Consider the following 22,546-nt stretch of genomic DNA (forward strand, 5'->3'; position numbering starts at 1 on the left):
GCATGTCTTGGGAACTGGCGAGAGATGGCTCAGTGGGTAACAGTGTGGTCAAACCTGAGCCCCAGCATGCTGCAAGGTGGCAGGAGAGAATCAACTCCAGCAAGTTATCCTTAGACCTGCATACACCATAAATAAATAAATAAATAAATAAATAAATAAATAAATAAATAGATAAATAGATAAATAAATAAATAAAATTTAAAACTAGCATGTCCCTTCACCTGCCTCCAACTATGGGAGATGGTTCACAATTAGAGGTGATTTTTATCCCCAGGGACACTTAATAATATCTGGAGTCATTGGTGTTTGGTGAGAGCTGTTTCCTACTGGCATCTAAGCTGCTGAAGGTCAAGGATGCTACCAGTGTACGGCTGTGTACAAGACCGCTTCCCATGGATGAATTAACTAGTCTGAAATGCTTGTAGTGCCTGCTCTAGGACAATCCTGCTAGGGTGTGATTCATCCAAAACTGCTTCTCCCTTTTAATTCTCAACCTCAGGAAAGACTTCGGTTTCGAATTAAAAATACCAAAACATTGTAGTGACTCACATCAATGACTTTAATACACAAAGCCTTCCCTTAACATGAAAATGTAGATTGCAATTGTATATTAGTAAAGGAACATACAATGAATGCATGGCTTTCCATTCTTGTTTCCAGTTGTCCTCAAATGCTTCCTGTATATTCACCCCTCTCATGCTTTTCTTGATCAACCTGAAGTTTGCAACATAGTCCCTGCCCCAAGGAACACTTGGCCTCCTTGAGGGGCAGACTAATACTGCTCACAAACAATTGAGGAGCAATACAAAAAAAAACCTATAATTAAGTGTTAAATGCAGTCCAGGGACTAAGGTGTCTGAGAAGAAAGGGAAATGAGTCTTCACAGTAAAGCCTGGGCTCCAGAAATGCTTGTGGAGCTAAATGAAAGTTCTGTGCACAGAATAGGTCCCCAGCCAGAATATGAGCTGCACCACAGGATTTAGACTGCTAGGCCTCATAAAAAAATGAGAGTATCTGGCATTGGGTTTTGTTTTATTGTGGTGTTGTTTTGTTTCTGTTTTTGTTTTGTTTTGTTTTGTTTTTGAGATAGGGTTGTGTAGCCCAGGCTTACCTTGAACTTGTTAGATAACTAAGAAGAAACTGCTAATTCTCTTTCTTCATCTTCTCAAAGGTTGATGTTACAGGCATGTGCCAACACACCCGGTTTATGTAGCACTGGGGACCAACCTGGGTCCCATGCATACCAGGCAATCACTCTCCCAACTGAACTACATCTCCTGCCCTTTTTTCTTTTTTCTAATTTTTATTTATTTACTTTAAAAAAAACCAGGGTCTCTCTGTATAGCCCTGTCTGGCCTTAAACTAACAGAAATCCACCTGCCTCTGCATCCTCAGTACTGGGATTACAAGGTATGTACCACCGTTACTGGCTATTTGTTTGCTTACTAATTTATTTTTGCAATACTAGAGATTGACCCCATGGCTTTCTGCCTATTGGCAAGCATTCTACCACTGCTCTAAATTACCAGCTTGAATTTATTTTTCTTAAACTATCTCATTTAAACTTTTAACCAAACATATCCTTCCTAAAATAACTGAGTTTCAATAAAGATGAAATGCTAATTCAGTTGACAAAACATATGCCCCCACTGTGTGCAAAGCGAGCGAACCCATACTCCCTGAATATGAACAGAGCCCAAACTTGTTCTGGTTTGAAATCTCTTCTTGGAATCACAGGCTGTTTGGGGACATATGTCCTCTCCCAGCATATGTTAGACACAAATCCCTCTTTACCACAGGCAGTACACACGGTGTACATTCCAGAGTTCTGCAAATTAGCCCCAATTCAGAACATCCCTTCTCAAACTGCTGGTCCAAACACACAGACACCCAGCATGAAGCACCTTCCCGAATACACACAACATGCAACATGCCAAGAAGAGTGTGCTTGGAAAGACTGTCATCTTGGGTTTGTAGTCCTGTTCTCCTACCTACTTCCTCCATGTTAAAGGACTTGCCCTTCCTGGAGGGCTGTCTCATCTTTGGCCTGTCAAGCTTCCTTTCTTCCAGTCTCTGGCTCCCTACTAAAATGCTGGCACCTCAGACCTCCTTTCCATTAAAGTATCCCTCATCAGCTGAGATTAAGTAAAGCACCTCAGCCTTGTTCTTCCCCTCTCCTCACTAACTTTGTATGGACACACTTATAGGTCATACACTAGAAGTCTTAAATGTCCACCTTCCTCAGACTCTTTATGCTACCGATTATAGGTGTAGCTTCTCCAAACCACCCTTCCCTTGGCCCTTTCCTCTACCTGAAGCTCCCCAGAGGCTGCCTGTAGCTTTTCTAATACAGTCCCAGCACTACCCATAGAACCAGCCTCTCCTGGGGAAACCTCCAGCTTCCACCTGTCTTTCTCTGTGTGTCTGTGCACCCCTCTCATATTGCACCCCGGACACCCTCAGCCACTCATCAGAGTACACGTCTTCCTTTGTCTTCTGCTGTATCTTCTGCTTGAAATACTGTTCTTGAAAGACCCCGAATTTATAGAAATAAAATATAAGTTTAAACAGGGAGGGCACCCCACTAGAGAACTTGGGAAGTGAACAAAGGACCCCATCCCAGGAACCGGCCATACCACAGAATGGAATGTGTGGTTTAGCAACCTTAATTGCAGAAGGGCTGTAAATCCACAAAAGGCCAATTACAGGCTGCCGACCATCTGTGAAGAACTGGCCAGGGCTTCAGAGATGGGCAAACAAGACTAGTGGGAAACAAGGAGATAACACTATTTACTTAGGGAGAGATAATTAACTCATGCCAAGGTTTGAGGAATTTACAACATGTAGGTCAGGAAGACATCTACTTCCCCGGGACAGGAGTCACGTACCCCCTTCCCCCGTCACGAGATAGTGACCCTTCCCAAAAGCTTGTGATTTTTGTCTTTAAAAGCTGATTGTAACTGAACCTCGGGGCCAATCGGTCTAAAAGCTGACCGAGAGGCCCATCTGCAGATGCCTAATTAAAGCCTCTTGCGTGTTGTATCAATTGGCACGTGGACTCTTGATTCTTGGGGTGACGAATCCAGCTTGGGGACCCCTCCTCAATTCGGGGTACCCCAACATTCTCACTCATTGCTCTCCATGGCTCTCCCTCCTCATCCCCAAGCTGGGAAGTTGGAGGAACATATTCTCTGAGATGCTTACTCTGGCCTCCGAGGCAAGATGAGGTGTCTCTCCCATGGTTCCAGCATCCTCAACTTACTCCCTCCTCACTGTGCTGAAATCTCCACTCTTTGACCTTTACCTCCTACAAGACTACAAATGTATGGGACAGTCTCGTTGTCCTTGACACAGCCAATGCCTTATACCCAGTACAGTACAGTGGTGTAAGTATTTGTTGCTGCATGAACTGCAGGCTGGATCTGGGGAAAGAGTAGCAGTGTTCTATGGTCCAGGTGATCCTCAGTTCAAAGCACACTTTAAATATTGCATGGGCTCCCAGGTTCTTGAGGAGTCATTTATTTAAAGCTGGGTGCAACTCCCAGTGTGAGGTTTTTTACGGCTTCATTTCCTGGAGTCCAAAGTCTTTGTTTTTGTTGTTCTTTGTTCTTTCAAGGCAGGGTTTCTCTTTGTAGTCCTGGCTGACCTGGAAATTACTCTGTAGATCAGACTGACCTTGAATTCATAGATCTGCCTGCCTCTGCTTCCCAAGTGCTGGGATCAAAGATGTGTGCACCACCGCCCAGATATGAGCACTAAACACATACCACCAATAATCTGCTTGGCATCCCAGCATTAAACCTCTGGGGTTCCAAATGCAAAAACAAACTTCTGATGGCCATTGACAAATCTGCTTCCTCCCACCTCAGTAAATGACAACATTCTTCAAGTTCTTTGGGAACAAGCACTCATCCTTAGAAATATCCTTAACTCATTTTCTTCCTTCCTGTCTTCTTCCTCCCCCTCTCTCTTTCCTTTCCCTTCCTTCCTTCCTTCCTTCCTTCCTTTCTTCCTTCCTTCCTATCTCAAACTCTGTAAAACATTTTTTAAGAAATCTATTGGCACTATCTGCCTAATGTCCTATTTCCAGTACAGCTTCCCCGAACCAGCCACCACCTCTCCTACCTGCTCATCTGTAATTAGATCCTGCCTCCTCCTGTCTCCGTTGCCTCTCTGTAGTCTATGTGACACCTCAGAAAATATAAAGATCCTTCTGCTCAAAACCTCCAAGGGCTCCTCCAACCACTCATTACAAGACCATGTGATCTTGGCCCCAAGCAGTTCTGGCCTACCCAATGACACCATTGCTGTTTCTTAAACCAGCCCCCTCGGCCTATCTGAGACTGCTTGTTTAGGGCTGGAATGATCTTCCTGTAGACATCTAGCATTTAACTACATCTCTGTTCAAACGCACTAGACATTTTCCTTCCAACATATCTGAAAATGCACCTACCACCACTCCATTGGTAGTCTCTGGGCTTTGTACTCATTACCTCCTGATAATCTGTCTCCATCTGTTTGGCTACAACTTCAATGAGCACAAGGATTTTATTTGTGTTGTGTCCTCAGCTTCTAGGACAGTGTTTAGCATATAGTAGATACCCACTAAATAATCAGATATCAAGGGTCTGGTTAGTTTATCAAAAAGGTTCTCATGGGCTGGGGAGATGGTCCAGGGGTTAAAAACAGGCTCAGCAAGCATGCAAGCTAGAGTTTGGATCCTCAGTACCCATGTGAATGCCAGGTGGAATTGGTGGCCTGCCCATAATTCCATCCTCTGGAGTAAGCTACAGGAGATTTCCAATCACAAGACAGCTGGCAATACTAGCCATATTGGCTAGCTCTGGGCTTCATTGTGAGACCTTGCATCAATGAACAAAGTGCAACAGAGGTGGGGGATAATTTCTGATCAACCCAACCTCAACCTCATGCCTCCATACACCTGTCCACACACATTCATGTGCATTCATCTGTGCACATATACCAAAACACATACAAATGTGCATTTACACATGCACACTTCATGCACAGGAAAATGAAAAAAGGTGTGTGTGTGGGTTACTCATGAGTCAAGGCAATCTACAATTTTAACTTCTTGAATCCCCTCCAGAATTTAGCTACCCCAAAGCAGGGAGGGCATCTATCAGCTTAGTTGTTTGGGCTTCATTTCAAACTTAGTCGAAATAGGAGCCACAACTGCCCCTTCAATACACACTTCTAACACAGCTTCCTTTGTGGTCCTCTCAAAACCAGACTGTGAGTTTCAGATGGAAAGAATAATATGCTATTTTTGCATTTGTAGCATTTTCAGTGCTTTTCTCTAGTTGAGAAAAGTCACAATACATCTTAGTGGACAAAAACAAAAACATAAAAAAACCACCAGCCCAGCACCTATCCTAAACATTTTTCTCTCTAAGAAGTGCAAGAAAGAGAGTGTTTGCAAATTCACCTGAGGCCAATGACAGTTCTCTCTGATCTACTTGTCTTAAAGCTTTTCTGGAGGAAATAGGCTTTGCATTCCATTGCTAGAGGATTGATAGGTTGTGAGACTGTACAAAGCTTAAGGGTATCCCTGAAGTACCTGGTGTAGATCTGTGCAAATGCCCTTTCACTCAAACTCCCACACGTATGCAGAGCTGGAGACACTCCGGTGCATAAACTCTCAGGTCGGTGCCTACTTCCTCTCATCTTTGCATATGGATCTCAGTAAGAATCCACACTCACTGAAGGAGGAAAAAGAAAACAAAATAATAAGCACGAGGTCTAAGAACTCTGGGTAGAAGAGGATGTGTAAGCCCAGGCAGGCTGTATATGCACATATGGTTATGTCATTTTATGCTTCTGTGGTTTCTATGACACAGGAAATTCATTCTGGACAACCATGCTGCTTTCTTGAGAGGGCAGAAAACAGAGATGGAAAGTATGTTTATCTTGGCCCTTGAAAGCACAGTGATAAGACCCAGGACAGGACCATTTTGAAGGTGGCTAAACTGTGGCTCCCAGGCACATCAAGTCCCTAGGGAGGTATAGAAGACCAGAAAGCTTTCCACACTGTCTTCTGGCTATCTGGATGGCTGTCACCCTGAAACCTCCCAGATACAGGCAAGTTAACACATAACAAAAACACTGATTGACTTCAACTTAATGAGTGCCTCTGTGTGCTTCCCAGTGTCACCAAGGGTTTCTCTGTTATATCCCCTAAAGGAAGAATCTTCTCAGAGAAGACCTCAATGAGGCCTAGGGCAGCTTTTCTCACCCACAAGGGAAATAAGTCAGAGCTGTGTGAAATATTACCACATAAAACAAGATGCCTAGGTCAAGATGGCTTTGTTTTATTTTTAAGGTAATTGTATTCTTTTAGAGAGTGGTTTATCTCCCAAACCTGATATACTAGAGCTGAGTTCCAGTTTGAAAACAATAAGAGGTGGGAGAACCTTTAAGGGGTGGAGCCTCACCTGAAGAAATTTACCCTGAGCCACAAAAGGGAAAAACCTTTTTCCAAAAAATTATTTAATCTTTGAAAATTACATTTGAAGGAGAATCTAAGTTTTAGATAACAGTGTCTATGCTTAAACTCAAAGTTTAGATGAAGAAAACTGGGTCTTATTTTAAGATTGTTTATTTAAAGATTTTATGTTTGTGTTTGTGTGTGTGTGTGTGTGTGTGTGTGTGTGTGTGTGTGTGTGTGTGTGTGTGTGTGTGTAGTGCCCTAAGAGGTCAGAAGAGGGCATCAGATCCCTTGGAGTTGGAGTTACAGGTGGTTGTGAGTTGACCAATGTGGATGTTGAGAACTAAACTCAGGTCCTCTGGAAAAGTAATATGCACTCTTAACCACTGAGCCATCTCTCCAGTCCCTGTTGTTTGTTTTTTGTTGTTTTTAGAGTCAAACATTTTCCAAGAAAGCTGAGTCTTAGCCTCCTAAGATAGCCATCACCACACTGATTCTCTTAAGCTGCAATTCATTAGACACTGAAACACTTCCTGCTTTAGCAAACCTTCTAATACATAGAGGCCCTATGAATTACTAAAGTCCTATTCAATTACCCATTTGTATTACCCTCCTGGGAGCACTCAAGTTTTCCAAAGCTTGTCTCCAGCATGGCCAATCTCACAATGTTCTCACTTATAAACTGTTGATTTACCAAATCCCAACCCTCCCTCTCTCATGGTGTAATGAGCTGTTTCAGTGCCTCCTGGGAACAAGAGAAATAGCTAATAATGAAGTATTCTCTGCTTTAGCGCTTCAGGATAGGGGTGAGGACTTCAGTCCACTACAGATGTCTGTAGGGTGTTATACCTCTCCTATTTCCCACTGTAGCTCCTACTTACCTCATGACTAAAACTAGCCACCCAAAGGCAGCCTCTAAGGCTCACTAGCCAACTAGTTTATAACAAATACTAAAAGCTGGAAAATGACTATTACCATTTATTTTAGCATCAGCTAACCCATTTCCAACAAGCAAACCCACCACTTGGTAACTTTAAGTTATTGATGTCTTCCTATGTGTCTTGGTATAACAGAGCACAGTTCTCTTGGCATAGAATCCCTTCTGGAGTCGGAAGATGGCTCTGCAGGTAAGAGAGCTTCACTGTTCTTCATGTTCTCCACATGGATCCATTGAACTATTCCAGGGTTTCTCTCACAAAATTTTCTGAGGCAAAGGACTGATTCAAGCCAAGACAAAAGAGCAAATTTTCCCATTCCTCAATGGACTCAGATGAAAACTGGTAATAAAACCAGGTACACTTTCAAGAGCAGACGCTGGAAAAACAAGCTGGGTCTAGAAGGACTCCCCATGAGCTGACAAAATAATCATGATGTACCAGTTATGCCCACCTTACCCAATCACACTGAAAATGTCACCACTGTTCCAACAATTGACGTGTTTGGGAATCTGATGTGTGTTTTTCTTTGATCTGCCACCACATGAGTATGCAGGTAAGAGGAGAATTCTCAAAAATCAGTTCTCTCTGTCTACCCTGGGTCCAGGACTGCCCCCCTCAGGTTGTCAAACTTGCTGGGCAAATGCTTTTATTTGCTGATCCACCATGTCCACCCCTCACTCCCACCCCATTGCTACCCAAGGTCTCATGCGTCGTTATGGTTATCTTTCAACTCCCTATGTAACCAAGGATGGCCTTCAAATTCTGCACCTGCCTCCAATTACCATAATGCTGACATTACAGACATCATCACACCTGTTTCATGCAGGCCTAGAACTAGAACCCAGGGCTTAGTGCCAATTAGGCAGACACTCTAACAAGTGAGCTCCATTGAGGCCAGCCTCTCCGATGACTCTTTGATGGGAAGAAGCCAAGGAGCAGTTCTATTGCACAACACACAACAACGCTTCCAAAAACCCTCTTTCCAAATCCCTTGCCTCAAGATTAAACTCCCACATCTGCTGTTTCTCTCTGCCTCCCTTCCTTCCTTCCTTTCTCCTGCTGTCCCCAGCCTTTCTTCTCACTTGCTCCCTCTCTTCCAGGGGTGACCTGCCTTCTGCAGATAAACTTTTCAGGGACCTATCATCCAACTCTCACCGGATGAAAGCTCCTACCCAAGAGGAATCAAGAATAGACAGGGATTTATACTTTAGACATCTCAGGTGCTCAAATTAATTCATTAATTTCAGATTTATTTATTTATTTATTTATTTTATGTGTATGGCCATTTTGCCTGCATGTATGTAATGTGAACTACTGATGTCAGATCTTCTAGAAATGAGGTTCTGGTTGGTTGTGAACCACCAAGTAGGTACTAGAAATCAAGTCCTTGTCCTTTGCAAGAGCAATAAGTACTCAAAACCACAGAGCCATCTCTCCAAAGTCAGCATTTCAGCTTTGTTTTCTCTTTTAAACTTTCATTCCAATATCAGATTAGTGGATTGTCCCATGTGCTTCCAAGGAGTACACATAGCCCCCCTTGCCCCCCAGGCCCTGAGAATAGCCATTGCTATCAAAGAATGAGAAAAAGAGCATCTACCCATGCTCTTTATGGATTACTGACACCTTTTTTGACTCTTGATATCTAAGATTTAGTTATTATAAATGTCCCTGCTCCTATCTATCCTTCAGATATAACCAACTAGTAATGGCTATCAAACTCACTCCTTCCCTTCCTCTCTCTTATCTTTCTTTCTTTTTTATTTTTATTTTTTGGTGTCCCTAAAAACCAAGTAATCTCATCTCACAAACCTGTCTTTGACTGGTGACAGAGCTCTGTTGGTAAAGTGCTTGCCTACCATCCATGAAGCCCTGGGTTTGATCTCCAACACCAGAGAACCAACTAAGATAGTGCCCACCTGAAGCACATTTGAGATGGAAGCCGGTCATCATCCTTGGTTGTGAATCTAGTTCAAGGTCAACCTGAGAAACATGAGAGGCTGTGTCAATAAAATAAGATGAATGACTAATGTAATAAATAATTAAACTTGGCCTTAGCCTTAGGAAGGTGTGGTGGCAGGTGCTTGTAATTCCAGTACCTGGGAGGCTGAAGCCGAAGGTCATACATTACAGGTCAGCATCAGACTAAGCTATTTAGCAAGACCTTTTAAAAAAATACATAAATGTCAGGGTAGGGGTGGCACTTGCCTTTAATCCTAGCACTCAGGAAACAGAGGCAAGTGAATCTCTGAGTTCTGCTGGGCCAGCCTGGTCTACAGTGAGTTCCAGAACAGTCAGAGCTACAGAGAGAAACAAAAATAAACAAAATACATAAATGAAAAAAACTAGAATCCCAGTTTATATTTTATTCACATTTCAGACAATTACAGTATCCCAGGGTTAAGTGTTGTGTACATAGTTTGGGCTTGTTGAAGTGTGTCCTGTTTGCAATGGCAGTAATACTGAAGAATTGAACCTGCTTCTTACTGTCTAACGCACATCCATGGGACACACACACTTGGCATGACTCATTACGGGAAGTAGAGCACTTAAGAAGTGATAGTTGTGGCCAGCACCCAACTTCCACTATTCTCGGAGGGAAAAATAAACCGTGTGCCAAACTTATTAGTCACACTCCTTTTTAGAGATGAGAGGGACTTCATTTATGCCAGCTTAAGCAAAAAGAGCAAACTTGTTGGCTTCACTAAAAAATGTAATGTGCCAGGCAGGGATTGAACTCAGGGCCTTGCGTATGCTAGTCAAGCACTCTAATATGGATCCAGACCCATATCCAGCCCTTGAGAGCCCAACTTTAACCAACCTTGTAATGATTCAGTTTTCCAAATTTCTCATGTCTGTTTGCTCTATCTAAGTAGTTCCATTTATTTTTCCTGCCTCAAAAGAGCTCCCTTCCCCCCAAAGGACTTCCTTCACATACTTGGGAACATGGTTTGTTGGCAAGCCCCAACTCCAACATCTCAACTTAGCAACTCTAGCAGAAAACAGCCTTTCTCTCCCAACCTTCTCCTGTTGGTCACTGGGAAAGACTAATTGACTGCTGAGATAAAATGTCCCACCTTCTGGGGATGCATCCCAGAAAGGGTAGGATGCCAGGATCATGAAGACAAAGAAAACCACAGGGAGAGCTGGCTCGGGGTTAAGAGGGCTTGCTGCTCTTGCAGAGGACTAGAGTTCAGTTCCCCGCACCCACATAGGGCAGCTTGTCACAGACTAAAACACAAGCTCCAGCAGATCTCACACCTCTGGTCTCCACTAGAACCAGCGCTCACATGCACACAACCCATACACAAGCACACACACAATTTAAAATAATAACAAATATTCAATAACTAGCCCCAGGGAATAGAGGAGTAATGTCCCAAAATCAGAGACACTAGTGACAGATTATCACACATCCTCACACATTGGGGTTAGCACCTTTGGGGAGTCAAGGCCTCCTGTTCACTCTTGTTACTTTGGGTTTTTTGTTGTTGTTTTTCTGGCTTGTGACTTCTGACCAACTAGTGTCTTTAAGAGTTTCACGTCCTCGGGTATAAAACATGGAAGTTATGAAAACAGTATCAAATGACAGTTTCTCTGTGCTTTGTATTTTCCAGATGATGGGAAACTCAGTTGAGGAAGGCATTTGCCCAGGGTTTCCTCATTTTTTTTTTCGAGTTTTATCTGTGGAGCACTTAGGATGTGTGAGCAGCCCTCGGGCTCATCCTATAAATTAGAAAAACCAAGCACGAGACTGAACTGCCTAGAACAAACGCCAAAGGGCTTACTGGCTACATACAGGCATTCGAACTGTATGAGAATGAACAAATGAATCATTTCCTGGATTAAGAAAAGTGGCAGAGCCTCACTCAGCAACAGCACGCAGCGGGTGTCCACCTCCTAGAGCTGCAACTATAGAAAGGCTCCACAGCCCTACCCTAAGGGGATCTAAGAATGTCAGGGCCTAAAAAACGTTGTGCATGCACCCTTCCCCTGAAAGACCCTGGCCCAGTCTAAACAGGCAGCTGAGGCTTATAAAAAATTCCGTTTCCCCACAGCTAAATAGTCATTGCTATCAGAAGGGAGCTCAGTCCCAAGGACACAGGTTGTCGGGTATCTGCAGGTGGCCGGATGGCCAGCTCAGCAGGATTGAGCAAACACAGAGACCAATTGTTCCTCAGATTGGGCCAAGGCCTAGACTTGAGTTCCAAGAAAAACCTCAATTACCTCAATTGCCCGTGCTCTGAGCCCTAGCCTCATTTAAATTGCCCAATCAGGGTCATGTTACTAGGCTTCTCGCTTCTGTACTGCGCTTTTTGCTATAAAAGAACCCCTGAGTCCCCAGCTCGGCGCGCTCAGTTCCCCGAGACTGAGACGCCCGGTTACCCGTATGTCACCAATAAAGCCTCTTGCTGTTGCATCCAAGTTCGTGGTCTCGCTGTTCCTTGGGTACGGGTCTCACTTCCGTGAAAGTATCCCTATTGGGGTCTTTCACCCCGACTACAGTACTGTGTGTGTATGAAGGGTGGAAGGGTGGAAGAATTCCTGTGCAGCCTCTAGGAATTCTAGGGTTGGCCCAGTTTCCCGTGCCAACCCTAGCAACAGGCCCCGCGTGCCTCCTCCCCTCCCTCCAAGCTTTCTCTCTCCCGGTCGCAGAGCCAAAGGGGCAGCTGGCCTTCAGCAAACCTCCTCTGGAGGGACCGCCCCGCCCACGCACCACCTGACTCGCACTATAGGCGGGAGAGAAACAAGGAGCTGGGGGTGTGGCCAAGTCCCGCCCCTCCCCACCCCGAGGCCTGTGCAACCTGGCACTGCTCCTGCGCTGGCAGGCTGGACCTCGGGGCAGCACAGGTACCATAGTTGTTTCTGCAGACGCTGCGCGCTCCGCTCCGTCTTTCCTGTGGTCTCTGCCCTGCTGAACCTCGTAAGTTTACTGCCTGAGCACCAGAATCGACCTCGATCCCTGAATGTATGTATTTCGGCTACTTAAACATGCCTCCTGAGCTGTCAGAGTGGTGCTCGTTGCCCTTTCTTCGAAGGTGAGCGAACTTGAGATTCAGGACTGAGAAAGGAGATCACAAGTCAGACACGACCTCCTGTTGCTTCTCTATCCGGTCTCTTGTTGCAGTTCAGGGTCAAAAAACTGACCACTCCAAACCAGTTCAGTCAGCATCCCCTCCTCACCTAAGGACAGCACTTCTGCCAATCACCTTCAAGGAAGCTCCAGGAACTAGACACATCTGGCCCAGAGAGAGGTGGGGAACCTTCCCAGCAGTACTCTCTAGTGCCTGTAACAAACAAGGACTGAGCACGCCAGAATTCCATGGCCTGCTTCTCCACCTCCTTGTTATCATGGGCAAGTCATTTGACTTCTCTGCTGGATTCCAGAGATGACATGTAACCTGGACGAGTGACAGTAACTACCTAACAGAGATGTCACACAGATTAATGCTGTAGGTCAGGTGTTCAGAATAGGGCGTGGCATCCAAGCTAATCAAAGAAATCACTCAGGACTGGTCACTGTTCTATGTTGCCTTCTTAACGCGCTTCCGGATGCCTGCCAGTACCTGCAACATCCAGACAAGTCTTTGGGGGACACTCAGCTCTGGTGCAGCTTCACAGAGATGGTATCCATGGGACCTGTAGACAGAATTTACTCTGGTTGGGACTTTTGCCCTCCCCCAGACAGTGTTTGCCCTCTTCTGTTGATGCTTTCCCAATACCATGAACAGGTAAGCACAGGCATGGGCTTCATCCTCTTCTCTGGGAGCACAGTAGAGCTTTTGTTGCCGGGATTTTGAAAAGGAGTTTGAAAATTTCTGGAATTTGCTTATTCTCTGGATGTGGCCTGCCTCTGAGTGATGCTGACTTGGGTGTTGTGAGTTCCAGTCTTGGTCTTTCTGGGGACTGTGGCTTTGCAGTGGGGCTGTATTTGGAGGCATAGATGGCAAATGAAGGCTGACTCGGTCTTACCATTTTTGGATGTTTGTTCAGTTACCTCCACAGCCTGATCCTACAAGATTTGACTCAGGTGAAAAACAACATCCAAGTGTTGAGAATGGAGAAGAGACAGCTGTGGGAGGAGCAGACTGCACTTCGAGAGACCTGTGAGGAGGTGAAGAAGCTCTTTAAGGAGGTCCAGGAGAAGATCTGTGTTCCCTGTGCTAGCAGCATCAGGTTGACTGAAGCAGTAGGGGCACACAGCCCACATGGCCCACTATGAACATAGAAACAACCATGTAACCATGCACCCACATAATTTGTTCCACCTAATGCCATCCAATTGTTCATTTCGGTAAGCACAAGTTTGTCTATAGAGTTATATCCTCATGTAAGTGATTGAATGATTGTCAAGCAAACTTTCCTGCTCTGCTAAAATCCACAGTATATTTAGAGAGATGGGTCAATCACATATCACACATCTACTTGCCATTACATCAGGAGGGCTGCTATGCAGGGAGCTACCTAGGGATTGGCACAGATCTTTCATCGATGAGGTCAGGGCCTGTGGCTCATTTGTTTTCCAGGGGTCTCATAAAATCACAGGTAGGAATCAGTTTGCAAGGACTGGAACCCAGTGCCAATGCCAAGTGGATGGTTCTCACTGTCAATTTTAGGGGTGTGGTTTTCTCCTTTCTTCCTGCACCCTAGTGTGTTCTTTTCCCTTTTCTCAACTCTAAGTTCAAACTGAGAGACCTGAGTATCATCTTGTCAGCCCTGTTTTAGGTGGGTGGTGCTGGACAGTTTTCCCACCCTGGAGTTTCCAATATGGAGCTGACTGATTGACCATAAATGTGGGAGAACTTGGACAGGCTGAGGGTGAGGTGACAGAAAGAGTCTTCAAGAGAATATTTTGTCCAATCACCTCAACATATTTCAACTAAGCTGTGTGCTCCTCTAGGAATTTTTGTTCCCCAAAGGAAGGATAGCAGTGTTGTGAGTCTGCTTGAAACACATGATGCACATAATCTAAATTCATCTGTTCATTCAGCATGCTGTCCCCTTCAGTTTTTTCTGCTCACTTTTGGTTTATGTGTGATGCATGCACGTGCAGATGTGTACTTTGGTGGGTGTGACTGCAGATCAGATAATGATATCTGGTGCTGTGCTCAGTTGCTCTTTCCCTTATTCCCCTGAATTTTCAGGGAACCTGAAATTTTCTGTTTTGCTTAATCTTGTTGGACAGCACACTTTGGATCAACTGTGCCCTCCAAGGGGGATCATCTGTCTTGTTTTGTCTCTTATAACTGTTACAAGTTTCAACAGTTCAGAACAAAGATGTGTGTAGAAGCTCTCTCTTCAATTTTTTTTTTTTTGGTTTTTACGAGACAGGGTTTCTCTGTTTTGGAGGCTATCGGTCCAGCCCGGCTTCAAACTCACAGAGATCTGCCTGCCTCTGCCTCCCGAGTGCTGGGATTAAAGGCGTGCGACACCACTGCCCGGCTCTCTCTTCATTTTACACTCACTTGTTGTTATGCAATAAAAGTATTTTTAAAATAAATAACAAATATAAAACCATGCATTGTCGCACCTGCTGTGCGGCCTGCATCTGAGAATGTAGCGAGGTGGTCGGGATAGATGACACAGACACCGGTCGGTTGCTTTAAGAAAAACTTTATGCTTCCCAAGTCAGCTTAGGAGGAGACTCCAAGTCCGCTTAGGAGAGAGAAGTGTCTCCAAGAAAAAACGTTTCCCCTTTTTAAGGACTTCTGCCATCCATCTACATACAATTCTTTCCAGACTTCTCACCCTCCTGGTTGGTGGTTTAATCTCAGGCCCCAGAATCGGGGAGACACAGCAGGGGAACAGGAAGAAGCATCTAGCCGTAGGGGGTGTCAAAGTCATGGTGTTTCAGTGAGGGAGCCCTTATCTGAGCCCTGTCAAGAGCTTTACCGCACTGAATTGTTTTCAGTAAGCATTATCTCACAGCTGCCTGCTCCCAGGCCAAAAGGGAAGTGGGTTTCTGCTCAAGGTCTGGTGTCCCCACAATGCATATGTTTTAAAAATGAAAAGTGGCCTTCCTTCCATTCACTGCACACATAACAACAGAGGAAATGTCTGATTTGTCTCATTGGCATCACAACATGGAATCCCACAGTGCATCTCCTTGCTGACATTGTGTTACTGACTCTTTCGTGAGCATGGTTGTGTTTTAGGACAGATTCTCTTTCATACTTGTCCATAGTGCTGCATTCATGCTGTTGATATCTCTAGTCTCCTTGTGACTGACATTGAATTCATATTATATGCACTGTACTCTATTGAACAATTCCTGGGTATTGACCATGGGTTACTTTCTTTCACTTGAGCTATCAAGGACTTCTGTGGAGAAGCCATTAGGTTTTGTGAAGAGACTATGATGTACCAACTTGGAAACTGTGGGATCAGTGAGTCTCAATATAAGTAAACTTCATGGAAGGAAAAGTAAGGGCAGACCATGGTAGCAGAGTCTAACTGAGTGTAAGAGCCTTTTAGACATCAGGAAGCACCCACTAACTACATCTTCAGCAGAAAATATTCTGAAATATTCTCTATGGCCTTCTGTGTTAATAGTGTGTGTGTGTGTGTGTGTGTGTGTCCCTTTATGTCGGTATCTGTGCCCTTGAGTGACAGAATGTTGTGTTGTCCATGATTCCTGCCTGTGTAGGAAAAAGTTCTTGTGTGGGTGTTTGTGAGTATGGGTCCTTATATGTACAAGTATGTGTTTGTGTGCATTGATGTGTTGATCTGTGTGTTTGCAGTTGTGGATATTTGTATTTTCACTTACTCAGGAAATATCTTTTAATGATATAAAATCCAGCTTTATTGAGAAAACACTGTGCCTGCTCACTTTGCATCATCAAATAATGTTCAGAGCTGCCCATCTTTCCTTATGTCCATTCAGCTCTCTAGAACCAAAGGACACAAAATCTATGGTAACACAGGAGTTTTCTGTTATTGTACAGGGGGAAATATTTATCTGCAAGAAAAGGCTTTGGAGAAAACCAAAGGAATGTGGTATAGGAAGGAGAGGAGGAGGCCACTTTGGCACAACAATGTGTCTGAGAGATAGATAGGCTTGTTGAGTGTTTGTGCCCCTTCTCTGCTCTGGGTGAATGGTGACTGCACACTCAATGGTGAGAGGGCTCACTCTGTCTTCTCTGTACCCTGTTTTCTCCTCATCTGCATTGCCTGATATCATTTTCTTTCCACCTTTGCCTAACCTTGGCTCAGTTAACCTTGGCCTTGGAGCTTGGATTAGATTTCATTCATTGACAGACTATGACTTGCAGTGTACTTCCAGCTGCATCTCAGTTCAGCAGAAGTCCCATAGCCATGCTGTGGGGTGAGAATGGAGTCTCAGTGTACCCCACTGAGGCTCATGATGGTCTAAAACACTCACCATATGCTGTGCCTGCAGCACTCAAAACTGATTTTCTGCACATTTGTTCACTGTGAATTAAAATCAGCTCCATGCAGGGTTGGGAGAATGAACCTCAGAGATTGCTGCTGGTGGTGTGAGAAGTCACAAACAGTTTACCAGAAAGTAATCTGCAGTCCCCAGGGGACCAAGTGATTCTACAACATGAAGCAGGTGTCCCAAGAGAAGCTAGGGGACATCAGGGTTGTAACCACATTCCTCAGAGTAGCCTCAAAGTAGAATCTATCCGTATGTCTATCATCAAGGAGTGAGAAAGCACAATGGGGTTGAGTCCTTCCATGGAATCTTGCTCAGCATGAAATCCTGTTCTCCTGACATAGTCAGTCTTTTGTAACTCAAACAAATCCCTGACACAATCACATTACAGGCAGGAATTGTTTCTTTTGAATCCTGGTGTGCAGATATTCTAGTTTCCTGAGCTCATTTCTTTTGGGCCTGAAGTGAGGCTGTCTGTGCTCAAAGGAGTTCATTTTGGAGGAAGTCGCTCTCCTTGGGGCCACTGGGAAGCAGTGAAGAAGACCAGGAGTCTGGTCCACCACCATCCAGTGCTCTTTTGAAGGGGGAATATTCCTATACTGCACAGCCTGGGGAACTTCCTAAGCAGGGTTAGCTAACAGGTCAGGACCCCATAGTTCCACTTGTCTGTGCATTAGGTTTACAGGACAGACACTGACATAACTGACGTATCTATTTCTCATGCCCACTGTGTCCTCACATCCAGCAATAGTTTACCTTCTTTTCAAGTATTAGTTCAGGATTAACTGGTAAACTAAATATTTACTCTATTACATTGTGCATGTATGTACGCATGCATGTACTTGTGTGTGCTCATGAGTTCATGTGTATTCATGTGGGTGAGGAACCCTCTACTGAGAAGACAATCTTCTAATGAGCAGGAAGATGAAACCCTGGATGAAACGCTGAAGAACCTGCTGATACAGAAGATACTGATCACCCAGAAAAGGACTTTGGCAGAAAAGTTGGAGCATCTCTTCAGTGTCTTAGAGATGAGGTGAGAGCCCAAGGCAGGAGAGCCCATAAAATCATGTAGGTCACTAGTACCTGAATCTCTGTCCTTTGAGATTCTGGGCATCTGGATGGCTCTCAACCCCAGAGAGGAAAAGAACACCTCAGGATATTGTGCTGGCCCAGTTAATATGATTGTCTCCCCTATTCTCTTCTGAGGTCTCTGCTCTTTTCTCAGCACTGTGTACCCTGTGTCTCTCCACAAATCTCCCTATGGTGTCCTACATCTAGCAGGAGGAGGTTTAGTTGTGGAGGCCAGTGTGTGCCCCTGCCACTTTAGTTTCCTCCCAGAACATCACCTTAGAGAGAAGTTCCTGCCTTTGGGCATATCTGCATGCAGCTCACTCCTGCTGATTACAGGCTCACTGCAGTGTGAATCCCTTTCCTGTTAAAAGACTTTTCTGGTTATAAGAATATTTAGGGGTTGTGAGTTGAACTCAGGTACATTTCTATACTGTAGAAATAATTATAACCTTCAAAGCTTTTATTTTATAGGCTCCCTAGTGGGTCAACCTTCAGTTTCCCTGGATGCTCACATTCACCTGGTCTCTAAATAAGGCCATGCATATCTGTCTTTGAGTGATACTAAGATACTCCTAAACTGTTATTTTCATTCCAATATAATGCTCCTAGACAACTGGAGAAATGGACTGTATTTTCTTGCACAGCACTGTGTAGTTGTCAGTTCATCTTCAAGCAGATTTTAGAAGCTGAAAAAGCTCCAGGCCCTGATCCACTGTGACCCTTCTCCCTTGGGGAAGGCAGGAAATGCCCTCAGCTGAAATCTCATGCTGGATGTCCAGATGAACAGAGCTGATTCAGCCTGAATAGCTGACATAGCAGGTCCCCACCAGACCTGTTCCCTAATTGCCTTCCTCCTGTAGGTCAAAAACTCTCCAGTCTCAATTTGAACCAGCCCCAGCCAAGGATAAGAGCCTCTTGCAGACAGAGCTGCTGCAGTAGGAGCCCTGAGTCTCACAGGCAAGTGAGCCATCATTTCCTCCCATCACCAGCAAACATAGCATTGCTGGGTGAGGAGGACTAGGAGCTTTTGAACTCGGCTTCTTTCTAGTCTTTGGCCAAGCTATTTGTATGTCTGTTTGCATTTCCTTCTCATACAGCAGATCTTGAAAGAATTGAAGAGGCCAAAAAAGCCACACATACCTTAAGACCATGACATTCTACAACCTCAGATATAGGACTCCAGTGAAGTCACAGTGAGGCAAATAACAGCTGACCTCCATATGTCCCATCCCCAGTAAGGCCCATTGGTCTGTTGACTCAGTACTTCCAAGTAAAAGAAAACATCAAAAAGGAGCTTGAGATGCAGAAGACCTGGGACAAGAATTAGTGAGAACCCTGATCTTCAACAGACTATGAGGGTACAGCAACAAGGAGGGTAGACATGGCTATAATAGCTTTTGAAAGGCTTTTTCCATCTGGTGACTGCCTTCCAACCATGATTCCAAGGCCATCACAGGCTGTAAGTCTGTGATGCTACATCTTTAGCAAGAGAATGCTGCTTAGCTTAATTTATTTAGTTTGGTTTTTGTTTGCTTTGGTTGTTTAGTTATCTTTGTTAAGGTTTGAATTTTTATATTTATTTGTTCTTAATTTTGTTGTTATTATTGTTTTTACAAGTCTACTCACTGTTTATATTGACTGTTCCCTTTAAGTCATTTAGTAAACTGACTGTGTTTTTAGGAATATAAATTGATTTCCAACATTCCTCTCTTAGAACTAGACTATTTGTTCAAATGTTCTCTCTCTCTCTCCCACTCCCACTCCCCCCTCTCTCTTCCACTCTCTCTCTCTCTCTCTCTCTCTCTCTCTCTCTCTCTCTTTCTCTCTGCCCCCAAATCTCCTGTAACCTCAAATCTCTTGTGTGCCCAGCTTGGGTTACACACTGAGTTCCCAGCTAGCCAGGGCTACACAAGGTTTTGGATGTGAATGGTGTGGACAACTCACTGGATATTCATTGCATGATGGAAAAAGTTTCCATACTGTTTTCTTGTAGTCATTATTTTTCTATCCCTATAATATAGCATCTGTATACACATTTCATGAAATGATCATGTGCAACAAATTAATGAAAAACACATGAATATGGCTCTAAAGCCTCTCAGGAAATAAAAACATTTACTAAGGGATTATGAAATAAATCTATTCCCTGCTTGCCACCTGGAACCATGATGATGTCCCAGGGTGGGCTGATACCAACGATACTATCTTGTACACGGCCCTGACACAGCTGTGAGTATGTATCCCTGTTGATATAATTGTCTCCTTTTACTAGTGAGGTCCTTGCAGCAATCTGCAGTCAGTGTCATACATGTGACCATGTTGTTGTCAAAGAGACATACCTACAATGAGGGCATGTGTGTTTTAGAAGAAAGTGCTGCACCTAGGACCATGATGACATCAGGGAAGAGACTTTTGCTGAGGACCAAGAGCTGCAGTCAAGGACTGCATTTCTGACTCAGGCTCCTGTTGCCATTAATGACATTGTAGATGCCTGGAATCCTGCCCACTACCTAGGGAAATGTTGTTGTCAGGTCCATACATATCTGAGTCACCTGAACTAGCAGCCATGACCATGGTGACATCCAGGCCTGACCAGCCTACTACCATATCTGGGTCCATGTTGCAAAGACAGCCAGGATCTGTGGTCATGTTTAGGGTCTGTGTTGTCACCAAGGACCACACAGATGTAGGTATGTGTCTGGGCCATCATTTTGGGTCATGTTCATGTCCAAGGAGTATGCTTCTGCTGGGGCTATACAGTTCTGAGTGGCCATTGCTGTCACAAGGAATCCTGGTGTCCAGCATGACTAAGCTACTTACGAAGGTCACGTCTAGATCTCTGGCCCTGCCATAGCCTCAGTTACATTAATGTCAGTGGCTCCTGTTACCACTGAAACAAATATGTTAACACAGAGTTAACCCTACCCTTCACAGTCTACACCACTGGTGAGAACTAGACCTGTCCCACCTTAACTGCAGCACTTGAGAGAGTGAGTCCAGCATCTGGACTTAGGCGCACAGTAGAGATGACCTTGTTAGTGGCAGTGCAGGTGAAGTAGCCTGAGGTTGTGAGAGCATAAGAACTGAGTCCATCCTCCTTCTTCTAACTTGTGTTGAAAAAATTCCTGCCCCAACCGAGAGTATATCACCTCGGCTGGTGGGAGAGTTGGTCTCTGGAGCATTGGAGCAGATCTGGGTCAGGTTCTTTCCAACTGCAGCAATAGGCATAAGGGGCCAGTTAGCTTACCTGGAGAAAAGAGTAGAGCTGTTCCTTGTGGTCCAAGTGTGTGTAAGTCAGATGCAAGGGCATGAGAGCAGGATAACTGACCTCTCTCCATTCTACCTGCTGCATTGGGTGAACTAGCTGCAGCATTGCTGGAGAGCTTTCCTGAGTGGTTAGATGAGGAATAGTTGTGGGACAACCACAGCCTCCACCTAGATACAGAACCAGTGCTATGAGTTATCCCACTCTAACATCGTCTTCATGTATGAACTGCTGGACCATGTGAAGTGCCCTGATCTGCAGATCCAAAGCTGTAGAATCTCCTTGATACAAGGCATCTATAGGATATCCAAGAAGTATGTAAGTGAAAGTCCATTATCTACAGTGTAGAGAAGCCAGAGCTATGGAAGACTTGCAAGAAAAGATGTACAGACTGAAGGGTACACTGTGTGACTTCATTGGCCACAGTACAGCCTCCTCACCAAGATTTTGTTTCCTTGTTTGCTTGTTTTTAATTTTGTGAATTGTGTATTCTCCATTTCATTGGAGTTTAGAAAATCAAATGGATTCAGTTTATCTTTGATCTGATGTAACTCTTTCCTGACTCTTCCCGTCCGTAATAAAAAAGATTTTTTCAACTTGTTTTAATTGTATGAGAATCCATCATTAAGAAAATTTTGATAGCCAGGCCTTGGTGGCGCACACCTTTAATCCCAGCACTCGGGAGGCAGAGGCAGGCGGATCTCTGTGAGTTCGAGGCCAGCCTGGTCTACAGAGTGAGTTCCAGGACAGCCTCCAAAGCCACAGAGAAACCCTGTCTCGAAAAACCAAAAAAAAAAAAAAAAAAAAAAAAAGAAAAAGAAAAATTTGATAATTTAAAGGACTTGGAACTTTTAAAGTATGAATTTTTAAAATAGTGCTAATTTTAAAGTATTCCAATGTTTTATATTGTGATATTAATATGAGTTCCTAAAAATCAACAACATAGGAAAGGTTTAATAGTGATGTGGGTATATGTGAAACTGACAAGTGTCCAACTGTGATGTTTATATTTATCAACTTTTCATGACTATGGTCACTTGGGAAGAAAAAACCTCATCTTCTCAACCATACTAGCCTGCAGGCATACATCTGGAACATTTTCTTGATGAGTGATTTATGAAAGCCAGCACAGTCCACTGTAGGTGGTGACTCCCTTGAACAAGTGGTCCTGGGGTGTATAAGAATGCAAGCTGAGTGGACCAGTGAATGGAAGCAACATGTAGAAATTTTCTATGGTCCGTGTCTTAATCCCTGCATCTAGATTCCTGTCTTGAGTTCCTACCTTGAATTCCTTAGTGACAGACTAGAGGGGGGGAAATGGAATTATAGATCTTGGAGGAGAAACTATAATCACCACTTTACTAGACCAGCACAACCCCAAACTACATTCTAATTACTTATTACCACACACACACTCCTTTGCACAG

The 22,546-nt window shown here is 44.2% G+C and overlaps 2 long non-coding RNA genes across 2 annotated transcripts; one reads left to right on the forward strand and one right to left on the reverse strand.

The window, feature by feature from the left end:
• Positions 1 to 3,437: 3,437 nt before the first annotated feature.
• Positions 3,438 to 9,367, reverse strand: LOC121137864. Its single transcript, XR_005875133.1, has 3 exons — positions 9,303 to 9,367; positions 5,582 to 5,723; positions 3,438 to 3,646 (listed from the first exon to the last, which is right to left on the reverse strand). It is a non-coding gene; the product is annotated as an uncharacterized LOC121137864 (long non-coding RNA).
• Positions 9,368 to 12,160: 2,793 nt separating this feature from the next.
• Positions 12,161 to 19,623, forward strand: LOC110339596. The gene is made up of 4 exons (XR_005875131.1): positions 12,161 to 13,115; positions 13,378 to 13,678; positions 17,701 to 17,816; positions 18,715 to 19,623. It is a non-coding gene; the product is annotated as an uncharacterized LOC110339596 (long non-coding RNA).
• Positions 19,624 to 22,546: the final 2,923 nt, after the last annotated feature.

The sequence above is a fragment of the Mesocricetus auratus genome, unplaced genomic scaffold, assembly GCF_017639785.1.
Source record: "Mesocricetus auratus isolate SY011 unplaced genomic scaffold, BCM_Maur_2.0 Super-Scaffold_100707, whole genome shotgun sequence".
In the NCBI taxonomy this organism is placed as follows: domain Eukaryota; kingdom Metazoa; phylum Chordata; class Mammalia; order Rodentia; family Cricetidae; genus Mesocricetus; species Mesocricetus auratus.